This window comes from Ambystoma mexicanum, chromosome 7q (assembly GCF_040938575.1).
Source record: "Ambystoma mexicanum isolate Mex_15411 chromosome 7q, UKY_AmexF1_1, whole genome shotgun sequence".
NCBI classification, from domain to species: Eukaryota; Metazoa; Chordata; class Amphibia; order Caudata; family Ambystomatidae; genus Ambystoma; species Ambystoma mexicanum.
In genome coordinates, this window is record NC_090941.1 from 12,452,755 (window position 1) to 12,471,465 (window position 18,711).

The 18,711-nt window shown below is 41.1% G+C and overlaps 1 protein-coding gene across 8 annotated transcripts in view; it reads left to right on the forward strand.

The window, feature by feature from the left end:
- DMD (dystrophin) overlaps positions 1 to 18,711 on the forward strand; it is a 7,616,828-nt gene that overhangs the window by 441,893 nt on the left and 7,156,224 nt on the right. The gene's annotated exons all lie outside the window — the stretch shown is intronic.

Sequence of the window (18,711 nt, forward strand, 5' to 3'; positions counted from 1 at the left end):
GAGCCGTTAAGCGCTTCAATATGTTCAAAAAAAGTTGATGAACATACCAAATGATCACCTAAATCAGGCTTCTTTTTAGGAGTCAATAGGTTGTCTTGGTTAGTATACCTCACTCTCTTCCTGCAATATTTGATGAGTACCCCCTGATCTAACAGTCTAGTTTGTAAGATATATGTGTGTTGAATGTCAGTGCAGTTGCATCGTAATCACAAAAAACATCCCATAGGGTAGATTTTCAAAAAGACTTTGTGGATTTTGGCTTTTAAAATGAATGTATTTCTTTAAGTTGTTTTTCTGAACAATTCTACCTGAAGTTTACCTGTGTCAACAAAAATTGACAGATCTAGGAATGGAATTCTTACGCTAGAGTATTCAAAAGTGAAACATGAGTTGGGATCCACCAAATTTAGCCAGCTTACAAATAATTTTAAAGTATCTGCATTACCTTACCAAATCAAGAGATTATCATCAATACAGCGACAGTAAAATCCAATAGACTGGAAGAATGGATTCACAGGATTTAGCACATCATGTTCTTCAATCAAAACCGTAAAAATCATAGCCAACTTGGGTGTGAAAGAACATCCCATAGCTGTTCCCTTGCTCTGGAGAAAGTATGAATTCTTTTAAATTAAAAAAAAAAAATGTTGGTAAGGACCAGTGAGGCACACTCAGTCACAGATGTTGTTGGGAACTTGTGTGCTGGGGGATGCCTGTTTAGCATGATCTCAAGACATAGAACTGTTTTGTCTCATGGAATATTAGTATACAATGCCTCAATGTCTAACGTGACCGACATTTTAGTAGATGAGTCGAAAGCGAGACCTTCATTTCTGTAAATTACATCCCTGGAATCCAAAAGAAAGGTAGGAGTTGTCATGGCCAAAGGTTTGATGAAACAATTTATATATTGTGACAAGTGCTCAAGGATTGACCCGCAGCCTGATACAATGGGACGTCCAGGCAGATGTTGGCTATCCTTGTTAATGTTAGGAATTTTGTAGAACAGGGGAATGTGTTCATCTGACTGATTAATGAAAATATATTCTTATTGTGACAAATAACCTTCTTCCACAGCTTTTTCACTAAGAATTAGAATTTTTCTCTTTAAATCAATAGAGGGGTCATTAGCAACACCCTATAAGTCTCTTGCTCATATAAACTAGCATCCATAAAACAATCCCTCCTCCCTTTTCAGCCGTCTTGATCACCATCGACTGATCCTGTGCCAAAGTGTTTATGGCCTCAAACTCAGCCAACGTTAGATTGGGATGGAATGCATGGTGATGGTCATAGACAATTTTGTTACGTTAACACTTCCATTGGTGCTTCTGCATTACAAGGAGTGAAAGACAACTGGACATGTCATCCCGTGCCATCTTCTTCTAAATGTGTCTCCTTGTTGGCAAAGAAGAACTTGAGTCTTATGTTACGTAAGACATATTTTATCTCACTGGTTAGGAGAAGAGCACAAGGTGTTTGTGTGGGTACAAAAGACATTGCATGTTGTAAAATCGACATTTAAGCCGAACTCAGTGGGCGAGTCAATAAGTTGAAAATTGGCAGAGGTGTATTTACCACCGATACGCTCGATTGTGTGTCTGAAAATCGTGGTTGCACATTCTGCATCTGTATTTTGTGCATCTGCATGTTGTGCATTGCCTGACCTTGCTGACACTTTCTGCTGCCTCGACAGCCACCCCTTCTGCAAAAAGGTTGCCCTCCTGATTCAAAACTAGGGCCATCCTGGTCATTGGCCCTCCTACTTCCTGAGTTATTCGATGACGTGTCAGAAAATAGGCATGAACAATAGGGGCGCAATTCGATTGCAAAACAGAAGGTTTCACCAACCTCAAAAGTCTAAATCTACACTGCCACAATAAAGGGTTGGGTAGGACATCTTCTTCTGGGACACAGACAGCAGGAAGAGGATGTAGCCACAGTGCAGCACCTTTGTATGTGGGGGCTCACCGGCTGTAGGTAATGACAGACCCTCACCTTCCATGCCACTTTTCCTACCAAACATGGTAAGCATGGTATGGCTCGGTAGAGAAATGTAGACACACATGAAAAAAGCTTCTGATGCCACCAGTCTACTCCTAGGCACATTGTTCAGTTACCAAAAAATCCTTAAGCGATGACTAGGGCCCTAAAATGCAAGGACCACAGTGAGCGGTACAGTAATGTTCTTTGCACACTGAAATACAGTTGCCAAATAAAAAACAAAGTATTTCATTACCGGCTGTCTGAAGGACAAGTCAATTTCCCCATAACAATGAGCAAAAGCCGACTGGAGGGCAGCTGAAGGTTGTGTTCCACTGGCAGAAAGTCAGGTAGAAAGCTGACAGTCTAGGGAAATAATAATGGAAGAGTTTGGTTTGGTTAGCAGTGGTGTAAGGGCTGCATCAAGCACCTATTAGATTCAAGATAGTGGGTGATCTTATTGAATACCAAATATTCAACGACTACGCAGTATTGGGGACAAAGAAAGATAGACCTTTAGTTATCTAGGTTGCCAGGATTTGCAGAGAGCTTCTTCGGGATGGATAGAACAGTAGCTTATTTAAAGAATTCAGGAAGGATTCATGATGAGTGGCAGGGTTGAAGAGCAAGGAGCGGTAGAAGCCAACAAGTGTCCGCCAAAGACTTGTGCTCTGAAAGGATCTACAAGGGTGCAATGGAGGTTGGCTGCGTAGAGAATAGGTTATAGTTGCGTGGGTGAGATAGCGGAGAAGGATCATAAATGGGTAGCAGGAGCGTGGAAGAAAGTAGAGTTGTGAGAGTTTTGCAGCTGATAATAATTTTAGAGGAAATCCAACGGCAATGCCATTGGGCCACACAGAATAAAAGATGGAGTAGCATGTGGGTGAGGATACCGCCCTTCCTCCTTGCCATTCTTTGATCCCTACCATGCTCTGTCCATCTTTTACCTCCGCTTTCCTTCCTTCCAACCCCTCCCACTGTTCCTCTCCCTCTATCCCTCATTCCTTAATTTCCTTTCAGGCACTCCATGCTTACCTTTGTTCCCCTCATTTCCTCCCAACATTGAATCCATTCTTTTCTTTCTATGGTATGCATCCTGATGATTGCCATGTAAAAAGTACAATACACAGTGAATGATCATTCATGCGCTCTTCTCAGAAGTTTCTTTTTTAATCAAGCATATTTTGCTCCGTTTGTTAAAACATGTACGACAGTGAGATGTGCATTCTGAAAGAGAATCCATTTGCATTACTCTAAGTACATTGAATACTAAACATACTGCAATTAAGTTTCCAAACATGCTAGACTATCCTCGAAATAGAATTAGAAAAGGCTATTTTGGACAGAAGAAATAGAAAACAGAACAATTTCTGATTTTGGTTTTGTCAGCCTGCATGTACATGCTCAGTACCTGATATAAAGCATGCATTGTCTTAGCTCCCTTTGGAATCACAGACGCTTGCATTATTTTGCACGAGTCATTGCAGTGCTTCAGTCTATAGTAGGCGTAGAGAACGTACTCAACAACATAGAAATAAAAGCACACAAAGGGAATGGCTGGTTCTATTTATTCGAATAGACATTCTGTCTTCTTTTGGTTTAAGTGCTTATTTTCAATTTCAGAAAATGTTTAAGGAATTGGCTGTTATAAAGGTCAAAGCTGTGTGCGGAAATGGTGTGCTGCTAAGGTTTCACAAGTATTTGTTGCACCCAACATGAGTTGATATTGTACACGTCTGTAAAGACAAGGGAAAGTTGTTTTTTGTGGAAAATGATTTAATTGGATAAATTGTAAATGGTTCCATGTCATTTAGCCGATGCAATTTACTTGGATGTAATTATTTCAAATTTTTACTTCATTTATAAAAAAGAAATATTTGGTGGTTCATTTCCCCTTCATTACTAGCCATACCCAACCCCTTCCCCAGCCTCTTTTGACCAGTTAACGCACAAACTTTGAAGTAGACAATTTTGAAGTAATTGCTGGCGTTAAAACCATGTGATACCGTTGTAAACACAAGGTTGTCTTAGGATATTCTCATGAAGCTGGAAACAGGATTTCTTTTGTGTCCCATATAGAATTAATATATTATACAGTGTTCATTTCTGAATGGTGTAAGGGCAACATAATGTTTAAATCCCCAAATTCATTATTTGGTAGTTATTTATGTATTAGTGAGACTGTTGATTAGTTGGTGCTGGATGCTTTATATGCCACTTTGGGACAGGCAGTGGATCCTGACATTAGTCCTTTAATTAGATAATTATTATAATTGTTCTTTTATCATTCACTATTGGATTAAAAGGAGCATGCAAACTATATTTTATATTGTTGTATTATAATATTTCTATATCATTCACTATTGGATTAAAGAGAGCATGCAGACTATATGTTTATTAATATATGGCTACTTTCACGAGGCAAGCAAGGCTGATCTAAATCCCCCTTATTATAAAGTTCCACCCAACAATTCTGAGTGAAAAACAGACTGATCAAAAATCTATTTAAATGAATAAAAGGTGAAATCTAGGCAAACGTACTCCCCAACCTTATAGGGGAAGTCACCACAATGTTACACAATCACAAGAAGCTTGTCTATTGAATTGAATTGAATTGCTTGTATTTATCCCACTACTTCTCACTCACAAGCATTAATTTGCATAATCATTATTGTATAAATATTGAGATCTGAATGATAAAACATTTTAATTGTGCGTACCGGCCATTGGGTTTAAATGTGACGTGTAGCTCTGCGTACCGGACATTGGGTTTAAATGTGACGTGTAGCAATCAAGACGGCAGATGGGGCGTAATATTAACAGGATTCGTAAAAAGATATTAATTTGCTAGCATCTTAAAGCTGCACATAAAGCACAGGACCTCTACTTTCCCCACATATTACCATCAAATACTGTTATCAGGGTACTGTTGCATTCCTAGTACGTCCCATGTAAACGATGCTGTGGGCTGCTAATGTCTGTGCAGTTTACACTACACTAAAAATAACTTGCATTCGAATTCTGCAGGTTTTGGGTTAGAGTAGCTGTGTTTTTGATTCGGCATGCACAGAATTTCGGTTCACCCACCCAACCTGGGAGAATGGTTTTAGGATTTTATCAAGCAGAGATAACTTGCTCCATTCTTCCACTTCAAAGATGAAGTCCGCACGGCGTAAGATTGTTTTTCTGTACTATGCATTTATGAGGGATTGCATGAAAACTACATCTGCAAAATGTTCTAGGTGAATAGAAATGACACAAACTTGCTATCATTTTCGAATTTAGTTTAAATTGCTACAACCTTTACAGAACACACATTATCAAACTCATCTTCAAAGGGCCATGGTAGGCGGAGCCTTTCAAACCATGGTCTAAAATCGACTATATCGATGAAAGCGCTTTCTGCATTATTTTTTCATATCATACATGAAATACTCCACTGTCAGCACTGGAAAATGCTCCTTTGTTTCTTTCTATTGGTTTGCCTCCTAGTGAGACACTCCCATTTTATACATACCTAAAGGTTCTTTGGAAGGCCATCATTTCTATATTGTTCACATCTGAAAAGGAGGGTGCTTATTTCACTCCTACACTGTGGAATGTCACTTTGTGTTTCTTGCATAATTGATGGCAGCAACCTGCCACCTCAATGACACATAGTTTACTGTGATTCCCTGCAATTCCTAGGCCTGGATGCACATCTGAATATGCAACACAAATAAAACATAAATATTAATCATAGTATTCATTTTTATTCATCAGATGGAATGCTGTCAAATGGGGCACCCGGGCCTTCGTTAAGGTCCTTGCATTCCTTGGGCCTTTAACTATGAACTGAATTGAATTGATTGTTTATTTGTATAGCGCTTATACACAATGTGTTTCAAAGCCCTTCAAGGAGGGAGGGAACATGAGAGAAATAACAGTTACATTCGTACAAGTCCTTGAAACAGTACAGAATGTGGAAAAAAAAAACTATTTTACACAACCTGGCGACATTTCAGATAGTGCAAGTGCGTGGAACAAATAGGGTAAGAAGGTTAAACAAAACAAGCAGTTCCATTACTATACCTGAGGGCAATTGACGTAGTTCCGGAAAATTAAACAAAGGAGGGAGAGAGATGGAATGAGGGAGCAAAACAAGCATCTAGCATACTAAGTCTGATGACTATTCAGAGTAGCGCTGGAGAAGGAAGTGGGAGGTGAACAAGGAGGGGAGGGGGAAGAGACAAACAAGCTGCAATCAAGGGTCACGGGACAAAAGATAGAGTAAGTGCGATGAACAGTACTCGGGAAGGGCAGACGGCTACAATTACCATGCCAAATGGCAGTTGAAGTAGTGCCGGAGTGGGCCCCAGTGCATTACCAGATGCAGTAATGCCCCCCCACACCACCCAGCTTGCAGCTTATTGCTCAACTGAAACAGTCTTGGATTCCATTTACAGGGACAAGCAAGTATGTCAAAATGGCCTCTGAAACTTTGTGGGCAGTTGTCTTCGTATTCAGAGCACTGCAGGCATTGCACACACCCAGAAATGGTCTCAATTAAACACAATGTAAAATGCAGAAACGTGTAGCTCTACAATAATTGAATTTTGGGGTTATTCTCTTGGCACCAGCAAAAGGTGAAAACAAGGGGTTGCAAAATCAACATTAAATAGAGGAAATCTGGCCCCAAAATGGAGAACCGCATTACTCTTTTATCTGGCTCAGACCAGACATGGTCTGTCAACTCCTAGCTATATCATGCTTATAAGTGTGTATGTGCAGACCATATGCAGGGTTGTGGAGATAGGGGCAGAACATCTTATTTGTATTGGTCATCTTGGAACAGGGGTTTGAGCATGAATCCGAAAGATAGGCAAGGGTTTAGTCTCATTAGTTTCATAAAAGTGTTCCTTGAGCTCTAGGCTGAGAGTGGTTTCACTCACCGTTGGAAACATGGGACTTATCTCCTGTGATTGTGGTGCAGGCAAGCACTTTGGACAAGAAAGTGTAAAGTCTTAGAAGCGCAAGCTGGGAGGCATCTGTGAAAGATCTGTGGCTGAGCTCCAAGAACCCCAGTGTCATGCTCTCACGGAGTTGTACTAGAGTAACAGAAGTACTAGGTACACGCCAACCATGTTGGCGGCAGGGCAAATGCTGTGCTTTAACTAGGCATTTAATGCTGCAGCCACGGGCGGGGGTGCAGGATTTTGCATATGTTTGAAAGAGATTTTCAACATGCAGTAAAATCATGAAATAATACTATATGGTTTACCTCCATATATCTATTACACAGGGATTCCCCACATGGAAGTAAGACTGTCTCGGGAGGATAACTCAGGGGCAACGTGCTCATCTTGGAAGCAAAACAACACCGAGCAACACAGGTTCGATCCCCAGGTCCGTGCTTAGAAACCTCTGGGTATTAAGCGCATTATAAATAACAAATCATTTCATAGTGACTGATTTATTGAAGTTAAAGGTGCAATACAAGAAAGAGCGTATAACTTCTACAACTAATGTGGTAAATTGTTTACTACTCAATTGTACCTATTTCCAATATTTGTCACAATGATCAGTAACCTAAAACATTTTCCTTCGCTTTCCAGGTTTGGACTAAGTAGAATACGTGCTTTTATATTAAAATAAAAAATAATGGATTTCAATGAATTAATTATTTCTCAAAAAGAGACGTTCTATTAGAGTGAAGATTGTGAAACATAGTTAGAAATATCAGCATTGGGGAGAGCTGTGGCGGGGCTAAAAAGATGGCCGCCATTGTCTAGATCTCCGGATCCTGCATCTACTATCAGGTAGTTATTCTCCTTGTCGAGCACTGCATTGGTTTCACTTTCTTGAGATTTCTGACACCCTGCTGATTTTCCCATTCTGTAATCTGTCGGGGTGGAGTTATACTGAAGAATACTGTGGCCTGCCTCAAGAGACTCAGCGCATATGCGGCGGCCGGCCTGAACTCAGACGCTGGAAGACTCCCTGAAGAGGTGCGAGACGGGCAGAGTAGACGGGCAGAGTGCGGCTGATGCTGGAGATGGAGCCTGGAGCTATGGCGGTCCCAAGAGCCTGTTCAACATGCTAGAGGAGTCGGGAGCTGAAACTTGTATGCTGCAGCAACTATAGTGGATCCGCCAACTGCAACACCTATGCTGGTGATTGCAAGGGCTTAGGTAATGTTGTTGGGTTTACAGGAGTAAGGCTGAAGCTGTTTGATGCGTGTGCAACTTTTCTGAAAACCAGTGGTACTTCTCTGTGATATGAATGAGGGAGGCACCCTGGGGCATTTGAAATGCATGGTCACCATATTTGATCCATCTTTTAGCCCTGATTTATGCTTGGTGTGGGATCTTGTATCAGATTGATGAACCCCAGCCATGAATGGTAGCTGGTGGCAGTATAACGCCATATCATCACAGGCCCTGGGGCATGGCTGGCAGAGGAGTTGAGAGTTGATATTGGAAGGCTTTGTTATACATACTTTAAGATCTGGTGATCTGATTTTGTTCTCGCTGTTTTCAGCATACAGTGCGGTGTATTCTCCTTGTAATCATCTGAATGGCCATGGCAAACAAGTCTAACTCCTCGTGAAAAGCAGGACAAGAGCATGGCTTTGCATAAAAGGTGTTGCATACTGTGAGCCTGTGCACTCAGAAGCCACATAATAGTGATGAGGAAGCCCCTGGGGGTGCTCCGAAATACACAATTACATTGGCCCAGCACAATATACTGGAGGGAATTGGAGTTATCGGCGACCAGATGGATACACACTCTGCAAAAGATCAAACATCCAACTCATAAATTGAAATGCTGTGTACTAGGATGACAGAAGCCGAGCAGAGTATCTCTAAATCAGAGGATATCATTACAGGTCTGGAGTCAGCAGGAAAATCCCTACACACTGACCTTAAGGCGGCATAGGGTAAGGCTGATGATATGGAAAAATCGGTCAAGGCTCAATAACGTTTGCATTTTGGGACTTCAAAAGTCATCAACTAAAGGCCACCTGGAATTATTCTTGGAAAAGCATCGTCCTTCTATCCTGGGTAATCGAGTCGTCTCTTCCCACTTAAAGATTGAACATGCACACAATTCACTGGGCCTGAGACTGACCCCATGCCTCCCACTGCAACCAATCATTGCACAGGTCTTCAATTTTCACGACAGGGACTATTTCAAAGCAGCTAGGGAAATGGGTGCATTGCACTTTTAATCTGCAAATCTTGAAAACTTTTAGGATTTCAGCCCAACGGTGCAGGCATCTAGGAAAACATTTAATGAAATACAACATTATCTGATGGATTGACAGGTCACATATGCAATGCTTTCTACTGAAAATCTCAAGATTATGCATGCAGACAAGTCACAATACTTAACCTCTCTGACGGAAGCTATAGATGTTTGTGTTTCTACAACAGATGCAAATCAGTCACATGGCTGAAATTCATTCACTGTGTTATTTCTTTTGCATGTCCTTTCGCTACATGCTTTGGGTTATGGATGGGATATCAGCTGACAAGTTGGGTTGGCTAGCGTCGGTGCAGGTGACAGGAAGGGGGTTCAAGTCAAATTTGCCATTCATATTTTGTATCAGTGCCTTACTGTATTAACCTGTGTCTGTCAGTGTGCTCTACGCCAGTGACACCGCTATACTTATGCTCTGCTATTACAAAATGTCGGGCAATATGCGATCCTGAGTATTATTGCTGCTTATAATGGTCTCCCTTAGATATGTTGGCTGGAATGTGCATGGGCTAAATAATACGGTTAAGACTTGCCAGCTGTTCTCGTATCTTCGGTGGCATGGTGCTGATGGTATTCTTCTGCAGGAAACATGCACAAATAGCAGTCACTAGGGAATGGGGAGATCGATGTTGGTATGCCAGCTTCCCTACCTACTCAAGAGGGGCGATGATGTTAATGCATAAGAATTTTGATTTTAAACTGGATGAGGTTGTAATAGATGCAGAAGGCAGATATGTTATCGTAGTGGGACATATTTGTGGAGTGAATACACTGCTGTTAAATCTTTACACACCTTATGATGATGGTCCTGAATTCTTTGAGGTCCTGTATGATAGGTGTAAATAATATGCTGGCTACGAAATGGTGATGAGAGCGGATTATAATAACATGATAAAGGACCATGTGGACAGATCCTCCTCACAGGGGTGGTGGCAACATAATGCTTCACTTACTATTCAATATGCATGTATATTATAAAATATAGTAGATATCTGGCAAATGATGGATATCTCTAAGAGCGGGTATACATACTACTGTACGGTCGACGATTCATACACTAAATTGGACATGTAGTTATGTTCTGTAGCTGTACTGAATATAACTACTAAGTGTGAAATCCTGGATCACACTCACCAATCAAGCACCAGTTCTTCTTGGTGACCAGGGCAAAGCTAGAGCCACATGGGCAGCTGCCTGGAGGTTTAAGACTGAATCACTGATAGATCTGGTCTTTAGAACTGAGGTGAGGGAGGACATTGTGAATAACTTCCTGATTGATAGGCAGCCAGTTGATAACCATCTCATGGCATTTTAGGCTTTTATCAGAGGTGTTTGTCTAAGGAATTTGGGATGTTAAAACATTTCTGAAGCGAGCTCACTTCCTGTGAATCTCAGTTGAAGATGCTTTATGATGCCCATATCGCCACTACCTGTCCTGATGTCCTATAGGGAATTTTAATTGTGTAATATTGGACCATTGGCTAGGTGATATGCTGAAGCTGATAAACCGGAATGATTGCTGGCTGGTTTAGTCAAGTGGGACAAAGGTGCAATATATATAACTGCCATAATGGACTCAGCTGGGATATGTGCGACGACTGCAGAGGATATTCATTCAATTCTTCTTCATTAATATTCTGTTTAATACTAAACTGGAGATAACAGGGTCCCAACTAGATATGTATCTTGAGAGGGCTACCCTGATATGGCTAGATCATGAACAGTGGACCCCGCTTAATGTTTCACTGCAGGTCAAGGATATTAAGGCAGCAATCACAGTGTTACAAGCTGGAAAGGCCCTAGGGCCTGTTGGTCTCATACCCAAATTCTATAAGGGTTTTGTGGATATACTTGCACCGTGACTTTTAATTATTTTTAATGTGGCATCGGATTCAGGTACACCTCCTCCTATTGCAACTGAGGCCAGAATAGTGGTCCTATTGAAGCCCAATAAAGACCCAAAAGATTGTCGGTCCAATCGGCCATTATCAATGTTGAATCTGGACAATCAAATATTTGCCAAATTGCTGGCCCGTAGACTAATCCCTTTATTACCAGATATGGTAATTGATGATCAATCTGGATTTATACCGGGTTGTTCCTCATCTCATAGTCTAAGAAAATGATTCAGTACCATGACGCTTATTGACTCAGAGGTTCTAGCTGCTGCCGCCTTCTTGGATGCCTAAAAGGCTTTTGATTCTATTGAGTGGCTGTTTATGCTGAAGGTGCTCATCAGAATGGGTGTGGGCTCCTATTTTATATCACTAGTGTCTTTACTATACACCAATCCCACTGCCAAAATATATTCTAATGAGATCACATCCAAGCGGTTCTCGCTGTTCAGACATACACAGCAGGGCTTTCCTCTTTCCCTGATTGTATTTACCTTACCCATTGAGCCACTTGCAGCTATACTTGTAGGGCTATTTGATCAAAATGGAGTACTTTCGTTATATGCACATGATCTAGTAGTGTTTGTGAAATATCCAGAGCGAAATCTTGCCCTAATTGTAGAGGAAATAGCAGAATTCGGATGACATTCTGGGTAACGGATCAATTGGAGCAAATCAGAGCTGTTCCCATTAACAAGCTCTCCACATGAAGGGCAGTATTGTGAGTATTTTCAATGGTCCCCACATAAGGTTTGATTCCTAGGGAAAATGTTGCACACTACTGCCTCTCTACTTCAGTGGTCGAAGTGTAAGAAAAGAAGTAGTGGAACTATGTTCCCTGCTAGCCTGCCCCGCTCCTCACAAACCCCATCACCCTGCCCCCTCCCACTCACAACACAAACCCCCAGCCACATTTGCCTGCTGTTTGAGGGAATGTTCTGTGCAGTGCACTGAAAGTGCAAGTTTCAACCTCTTCCTATACTGTTATTTTAAAACAAAACCATTCCGGAACGGTTTCTTTTTAAAATAAAAGTATGGAAGCCGTAAAACTTAATTTAAAAAAGTAGAGGAGCACCGCTCCCGCTCACTTCGACCACTGCTCTACATACCCTAAACTATGACCCACTGCTGATGGAAAATCGTCTTCATGCTGAAAGGTGGTCTATGTTGTCTATATTCTTCATGGCACGGTATCCCTTATTAAAATGATAGTCATCCCTAAATTCCCATATTTGTTCGACAATATCCCCATTCCCTTTACTGACTCATATTTTGGGGAATTTAGGTCAATGTTCTCTAATTTCATGTTGAGGGGGGGGGTCTGACATTACATGGGATACCGTGACACTACCCTATAACAAAGGTAGGCTCAGTGTCCCCTATTTTGAGATATATGCATGGATATGAGTGTTTCATCATTCATGATACTAGTACCAGCCTGTTCTGAGACCTCAATAGATTAACCTGTAAAAGATGATTGCTTTACTGTTTACTCTGGAGACCATTCCTACCATTGGCAGCATTAATCGTCGTAATTTGTTCAAAGTACTAGATGGTCATTGATGAAACTTCATTTGAAACGTAACTCGTACTCACCATATTTGCCTTTCCTCTACCTAGATAACACACCACGGATACCATTCACTGCTAATAAGGGTACCATATGTAAGCTGCACAAGGGGTTGCTATATTTGAAGACATCTACATAGATGCACAGATGATTATATTAGATGCATTTCTTGAATGCACACCTAGCATCATGACTGATATGTTACTCTATGCACGCATGAAGGGGGATTTGAAGGCCAAATATTCATGCAGAGCGTTAGAACCTGAAAGTAGTCCCTTTGTGAAATACCTGACTGATGTCAGAAGATACTTCTTCCAGACGAATCTCCTAATTGATGGACTTGATGATTACTCTAAATAACGATAAGGCAATGATCAAAGCTAGATGGGAGACCCCATTTAGATATACAATTGATGAGGGGAAATGGGGGAAAAGTCAGCTGGCAGACAACGCTCATCTCTCTTAACTATAAACACTGTGCATTACAGTATTGATTTTTACATCAAACATATTACACTCCTTTGAAGGTCAAAAAAATAAATCCTTTAGCCTGTGGGGCCTGACCTAAAAGTAAGCAACTCAAGGCCGACTTTCTACCTATCACATGGTCCTGGTAAATAATGTGTGAATTTTAGGGAGATGTTACTAAGATTATTGTGGCAATTAATGCAACTGACGCTATTGAGTGTCCCTTCATATGTGTACTGGGCCTCCCCCCATCCCCACTGCTGCTAATACTTCTAGGTAAATTCATAGTTTTTATATTTCTACTGGCTCGAATATGTATTGCGCTGCAGTGGATGAAAAAAAAACAGCACCACCCGTCAAACAATGGCTGCACGAATTGGTGAAAGGCAATGCTGTGGAAGACATTTATCGTGATATGTTGCATATCTATGTTAAATCAAGAAATATATGTGGCTGTCTGAGATATTAGCTAGTGGGAAAAGCCGCACTTGATGATGGATTCCAGTGGATGATGGATTTACCTAGCCCCAACCATCTTAAATTGTCATACTGTGATGAAATGATTACCTGTTGCTTTGTTTACGTTTTTTATATTGCCCTGGTAAATGTAACATGTCTACTTTATATTAGCGTGCAGGACATTTGGGGCACTAGTTATTGTTATGTCCTTGTCAAGTTTGTAACTAGACACTTGTACTCCGATGTCGGATGTTGTATGGATTTTATTGATCTTCTAATGGCACACTGAATACATGTGTATATATATATATATCATATAACCCAAGCGACCAGCACTATGCATTTTAGTTGTATTCGTTTATTGTGGAATATATCTTTAATTGTTGATTGTACAATATATTGATTGAGAACATACTAACGTTCTGAGCACTATGCACTTTACAGATATACTGTGTTGATTATCTATTACAGTTTGCAAATGAAGCCAACTTAAGGTTGATACCAAATCCGATGCAAAACACTTGTGCTAAGATGGCCGACACGGTTTCCAACAGATCATTAGATCAGTCCTTCTTCTATGTTCATGCTTATGTCACATGGGGTATTTCAACTCTTCACTGTGGGTGGAACACTAGTTGTGAACAAGCGGTCAGTGGACTGCGAAACGCGTAGACCTTTTATGCCATTCACTCTTGGGAGAGCCACAACGTGCGTGGCTGATGTTGAACTCTGCATTCTTTCCACATGGATATGCCAGGATTCTTTTAACCAGTTGGAAATAAAGATTGAAGAAATTTACTCTCTGGTCGGTGTGCTTTTATCAGCGACTGCACTGTGAATTCAGGAGTGCTCCTCCACCTACTTGCGGAAACGTCAGTTACAACAAGATATATATATATATATATATATATATATATAGGAACTAACATTGAGCCATCTTTTTGGACATTCTCATTTCAATAGACCAACTAAGTGGTTTCATCTGCAGGCATAACATGCAGAAGCCCATTTGTGAAGGCAACCCCAATCGCTCTTGGGTCATGTTTAAGTGCATCAATGAAACAACCCAACAAATCTGAACTCAACAAGGTGTCTTGAACATTTCTCGTTTATTACCTCAGTGAGTGCACGATCATGTTGCTCTCACATTGTTCTATCACTGTGTGGCAGGCTTAAGAGAACATGAGTTCTAAGTTGAGCACAGCCTCATCCTTTTCTCTCCTAGAATGTGTCATCTGCTTAGCTCAGTACACACCTTGGGCCATATCACCAAAACTTTGAACTTGTGCCATTGACAACGTAAACGGTATCCAAACTAGGGCAGGGGTCTGCAACCAGCAGCTTTCCAGATGTCTTGGACTACCACTCCCATGATCCTCCACCATTCACTATAGTAATGGGAATTTTAGTCCAAAACATCTGCCATGTCAAAGGTTTCAGACACCTGCACTGGGGCAATAAATGTTCTCATGCAAACAAATAGTATAACAATGCATCTGTATACCAGAGCAAAGTTTTCGCTTTGTAGACCTAGATGTATGGGCACATAACTCCTCTTGCAACCACATAACTTCCGTTATTGCCATTATTATTAAGAACCAACGTTATTTTTCTTCTTGTTTGATAAATAAATTATTTAAATAAATGAGTGCAGCATTACTTATTTTTGAAGTCAAACATTCACCAAAACTATGCAGATCTCTGTGTAAGGGAGCCAAATTCATAACTGGTTGATCTTAGTAGCCCCCAGAGGATAGCTTAGGGGCAACACACTTGCAGAGCAGCACAGGTTTGAAATCCGGCCTTGTGCTTAGAGTCTGGACTGCGGTGTTAGGGTGGGGTGTAAAGTCCCAGACCTCAGCGAACCAGATAAGCCGGGAAAGTCCAGCTCCAAAAACGGAAATGTCAAGGTATTTGACAAAGGACTGTTTTATTAGCAATTGGCATGAAACAGGGACAGCAGCAAACACACATTGTTTCAGGGGTCTAAAAGAATTCCATGAAGAACATTCGCTTATAATCTAAAAATACATCATAATTGAGGTTGCATTTACTGAAACCTATGTGAAGGTGGTATTGGTGCAGGGAATTAACTACAGAATACATACTGGTCTGTGTTCTCATTGGATATAGAAATCTTGTGGCCCCACCTTGGACCACCCCTTAAAGTGATAAGGTAAGAGAATACATCATACCAATAGTTAATTTGCTCCTGCAACAGTTGCAAGACTGCACTATCTGAGAGCAATGATTAGTTGGAAATGGCTTCCCCGAATTTGCACATTTGAAAGGTCATCAGCACATGAGCAGAAACAGTGGTAGGGGAGAGGCACCATACAGCCGCTTCTTTTAATTAACTCAGATACCATCCCTGATTTCCTAGGTCACAGGTCAGGGCTTCTGACTTTGAATTTAGCCTTAACCAGCGTCTTCGGTCTGAGAACCTTTAGAGAGTTGAGGTACAGGCATCTCCATATCTGGCGCTAATTAATGGTCACTGTTGGCTATTTATGACTCATGTGTAAGGAGCCCACATTTTGAATTAGCCTGATCAGCTTTTACTGTGAATTTAGCTTGTATTATTATGGTTGCTATTGCGTTCTTCAGCCACTAGAGACTTGTTCAAGTTACTCCTCATGTGTTCTTAAGCTTTTAATTAACCAGCACCTGGCATCCGAAGGTTTTTGTTCTTTTACCTAATCTAATATAAAATGTCTTCTGCTTGGGAACTGTTATATTTTGTTCTACTTCATAGCTAGCCGACCCTCCCTTTCCTGCACTAAACTTGGACAGGGGCTGCGGAGACCTTGTCTGATCCGTGCAAATCTGTGTTTCAACTAGTTCAGCAAACTGACTTTCTCTGCAGCATCATGGCATCCTTGAATTCTCTAAAGTGGCTACACTGTCCATTTTCCCATAACTCGTTATTGTTACCTTCCTGCATTCAGCAAGCATTATATGTCTTCTTAGGCAACTTGTGTTTCAGTGTAAATATATATATATATATATATGTACATATATATATATATATATATATATATATATATATATATATATATATATATATATATAACACGGCTACGGTAGTGGGCGTGTAGTTATGGTTAAGTTGCTAAACCCATAGGAAGAGCACTTTTTGGGCAGCTTATAACTTCGCTCCCCCTGGACAAACCCACACCAAACTTGGCCCACTCTGAATTTTTTTGCAAAGTTTAGTGAGGTTTGGTCCGGGGGGGGCACAGTTATAGGGGCGGCCCCAAAATGTATTTTTTTCCCATAGACTGAATGGGGAAAAAACTTTGGTCATGCCTACAGCCCAAACCGCTGGATGGATTTTCACCAAATTTGTGGCAGGAGCAGCGGCTTGGTCCCGAAGGCGTGTTTTTGTAAAATTGGTGAAAATCCGTCCAGTAGTTTTTTTTAAAATTACCAAAAAGTAGGTCACAAAAAATGTGTGCTATCTTTGTCCGCTCTGCGGACACACTTCCCTGTTCGCTCTGCGGACAGTGTGATGATTGGCTAATCGGCTTGCGTCATGTCCGCGGACATGCAATGTGTTCGCTGATTAGATGGTGAAGAGCGTGAAGTGCGTCAGATTTATGGAAATGTCCACCATCTTGGATTCGCGGTCATCTGCCGGTGCCCGCGAACATCATGGTAAAAACATGTTAAAAAACACAACATTGCACTTGTCAAATTTATCAAATAATCTCTGGGGAGGTGAGGGGTGATGAGTCTGTGAACAGTCCAGATGTTTGCGAACAGTCCTGAGAAGTACACAGACACCTCAGCATTACAGGGTTGGTGAAAAGCAGTTCTTTGATGGCTTATAACTTTGGCGCCACTTAATGAAACTGCATGAAATTTAGCAATTTTATTCCTGACCTGATCCTGAATGAGTTTGGTGGGATTATGTCAAGAGGGGGCAACATTAGAGGGGGTGTCCCAAAATAATGTAAAGGCTTATAAATGAGGTGCCATTTGTCGAATCTACACTTCGTTTGGCAAACTGATAATAGTTCAAGATATACATGTTTTTGTGACGTTTGGTGGGATTCTGTGAAGATGGAACAAAATTAGAAGGGGGATCCCAAAATATTGTAAAGGCTTATAAATGTGGTGCCATTAACAAATCTACACAAAGGTTTGCAAAAAGATTATAAATAGATCAAGATTTAGATGTTTTCGTAAAGTCTGAATGGATTTTGTCAGGTGGGGGCTAGGTTAAATGACGATTGTATGTGCATGCATTTGACACTTTTGAAAAAATAAAACATGGGTGGATTTCCAGCAAACTTGTGTAAGGAGCGCATTGGCAAGGACCTATAAGCATGGTTTTGCAAATGTGCCCGTGTTTTATTATTTGACAAGTGTCATAATGTAGCTACAAATAAATAGCGGTATACCTTTAGTGACTGAGCGGTAGCCTGTGGCCATGGCAAGTGGCCACATTGTCCGGGTCGTGAAATAAGGTCATGATCCATACAATCTGGCTAGTGGCCATGACCACAAGGGACAAAACATAGGATTAAAGTGGCCATGTCCACCTGGGACTGGCTTTGTGGTAAAGTTATTCGAAATTAGGATAGTTCTGAAAAGGAAGAAAAATGTGCTCTTGGTAATATGGTCATAGGGTTCCCTTTGTCGTGAAGAGGGGCTCTGTATGGAACCCTCGCCTTCCCTTTCCATGGTGGCCATCTTGGAAAAGGAATTTCCTTCCTACACCAGACGCCGCCGTTTTGGGAACCTAGGGTGCTAATGGCCTTCATCCCCCATTTCAGGGGCTTGAATGGGGGGATAATGGTCCAGAGACCTCGATATCCACCCTCGCTTCGCTTGGGCTGATAACTTGGGCTGCTGGGCCGGTATCCACCATTCCAGTCCTTGGAACGGAGGATGAACACCACAAAATTCCCATTAGCATAACACAAAATGCAAATGGAAATGTTGGAAAATCTTACTGAGTCTATGTACTTTACTGAGAAATATAAAGTAGATGGAGTTTATACATGTATTTTCAGTTCTATGTTTTATCTGTGAAAGCTGGTTTTCTAAAGGAATATGTCTTTTGTTGTTGTTGGATGTATTTTTTTG